This window comes from Micropterus dolomieu, linkage group LG02 (assembly GCF_021292245.1).
Source record: "Micropterus dolomieu isolate WLL.071019.BEF.003 ecotype Adirondacks linkage group LG02, ASM2129224v1, whole genome shotgun sequence".
Lineage (NCBI taxonomy): Eukaryota > Metazoa > Chordata > Actinopteri > Centrarchiformes > Centrarchidae > Micropterus > Micropterus dolomieu.
The window spans coordinates 31,542,214-31,545,064 of NC_060151.1; positions in this window are offsets into that span (position 1 = coordinate 31,542,214).

Here is a 2,851-nt window from a genome sequence, read left to right on the forward strand (position 1 = left end):
ATACCAACGATGGTCGTTCAGTCTCGGCCTCAGGTGAAGATACCAACGATGGTCGTTCAGTCTCGGCCTCAGGTGAAGATACCAACGATGGTCGTTCAGTCTTGGCCACAGGTAGTCTTAACGACTGTAACGACTGTCGTCACAGCAACCAGGAACACTAACGAACCAGCGGTATCGATGACCCTGGCCAACGACCCCACTGAGGTTAAATAGCTGAGTTTCCCTGCCAGTCAGTCAGAACTGAAGAAGTCCTTTGGATGAGGGACGAAACGTCTTCCAGTATCTTCAACCAAGTCCAGTTGCCCTTGATTTTAACCTTCGTTGGAGAACTATGACCTGGATGACTGAGAATCTTCATAGACGACTAAAATGATGGTTAATGACTAAAACTAAAACTAAAATACCCAGACTTTTAGTCAACTAAAACTTAATTAAAAATAGAGTATACAGTGAAATATGACAAAAACTAACAAGGACATTTGACACAGGACTAAAGCTGTGTCTCAGTACCAAGTTCGCCAAGACTCGGTAGTACAAACTCCCTGGAAAGGGAGCACGCAGTCCGTCATTCAGCAATTGGAACAGCGGCGGACTTGATGACGGCCGGACCCGTTAGCGGGCGGGACCTCACATCTCCGAAAACGTCGTAGCAATTTTTTTATATCAGCTCTGTCTTGAGAAATCAGCCACATATTTGGAGTTTAAACAACTATATTCCCGCATAAAAAACTCTTAAAACTACTATCTGTGACACAAGAACAGCAGTATTATAAGTTAAAGTTCTGAGTTTTCTCCTCCAACATTTCTGAAATGCATTCTGGGATATCTGGCTGTCCGAAGTCCACACAAGTCACCGCCGATGCAGGCTCGGTAAAACGCAATAGTATGAAGATGCAGTACCGGAGGCTGCAGCTTCAGGACCCCCGCAATCCTGGGACTGCAGTTCTAGGACCATAGTTCTTTTGCGACAGCGCCATCTAGTGGCGTGGTGGTGGCAATACACAGCAACACGACGGAGGTTAACGCTGTCTGCCAGCACGTCGGACGGATAGCTGTAGGCTTAACCGGTCGACATGCATATCATCAATAACTTAGGTTTAGGCACACACTCGGTGGCGGTTGTGGTGAAGTAACAGCTAGCTAGCCAGTCAGTATCAAAGTAAACAAGGGTCCTGGAATTGCAGTTCTGGTCCTAGGATCCGAAACTGCAGCCTCCGGTACTGCAGCTACATACTACTCGTAAAACGGGCGGAGCGAGAACACATCCGGGCGTTTGACTGTACTTGGCTAGATGCGGACTTTTAAATTGGAGCAGCACTTTGGCTGCGACTGATGACGTTTCTCAAGAACACGAGTAGACAAGAACGCAGATTGAGAAACAGCTTAAGTCTCAATTTTAAAATGGCTGACAAAATTAACACTAATTCCAACAAGTCCTTTAATCTAAACGACAGCATATCCACGCTTCCCAAAACGACACATGTGAGCGTTAACGGTAAATAAGTACATTACATACAGTAAGTCACGTGACGGAAGGTAAAACTCAAAATAACTCAACGTTTGCTTGGTTTCACACAAGACTCGAACTCCGTTTATAATACGTCACCCGACGTCCTCCTTTGCTGCCATCGTACGGCCTCTGGTGGTCGCTGCCACAGTAAACGTAACGTGCTGCACAAACCACCTGCGTGTACTGACGTTTCCGGTGAGGACGGTCTGTTTTTCACGTTTGTGTCAGAGCTTTTGATTTATTGATTGCTGTCGAGGCATAAAGAGAATTTCCACCAATAGAACAAAACATGCTCCTGAGGTAAACGGCGTCCTGCAGCTTTAAGGTGAGAAAAGTAGCAAATCTGCACTTTCTAGGAGCTGAAAACTGTCATTTTCAAATAATTAAAAAGTAACTGATTAATCATTTAATCATTTCAGCAGTCGGGTGGTTTAATATTTTATAAACTCTTGATATGTTTTGTAAAATCTTAATCTGTAATGTAACTTCAGGTGTCAGATAAATGTAGGAAAGTAAAAAAAGTAAGTTTCCCTTTGAGATGTGCAGTAAAAGTATAAAATGACATGAAATGAAAAGAGTCAAGTAAAGTAAAAGTACTTCAAATGTGTACTAAAGTAAATGTAGCTGGTTCCATCTCCTCTGGTTGATGATAGATTATAGATGTTTTTCTATGTGGAATAAGTTTCAAAACGTGTTACTGTCTAAGAGCAGCTCGTCGTTTCCTGCAGCACAAAACATCACAGAATCAATAAACATATTGATGTGCTGAACATCTTAATGTGCGCTGACATGAAGCAGTGAAGAGTCGCTGCGTAAATATTCACAGTGTGTGTGTGATTGTATAAACTTATAAAACTTATAAACTAAGTTTCATAGTGTTTTTATTTTGGTTTTAGTTTTTGTGGATCTCCTGTAATAAACAGCGCAGTGGTAAACAAATGTTTCAGCTTTGTGAATGAATGAAAGAGGAGATAACAAACAGCAACACATAAGGAAACAAAAAAACTGACTTTAACATTATTTTAAAAAACAAATATGTTCATATATATACAAACAGCTTTTATTCCTCTAATCAAAACAAGAAGTGAAAGTACAACACATTGTTTTATCCATCCATCCATCGTCAAACGCTTATCCTGCGTACAGGGGGGCTGGAGCCAGCTGACATCGGGCGCAAGGCGGGGTACAACCTGGACAGGTCGCCAGTCCATCGCAGGGCCACACATAGACAAACAACCACTCACATCCACACCTAAGGACAATTCAGGGTCACCAATTAGCCTAGGCCGCATGTTATTTATTATTAATTATATTTTATTTATTTATTTATATATTTTTAAA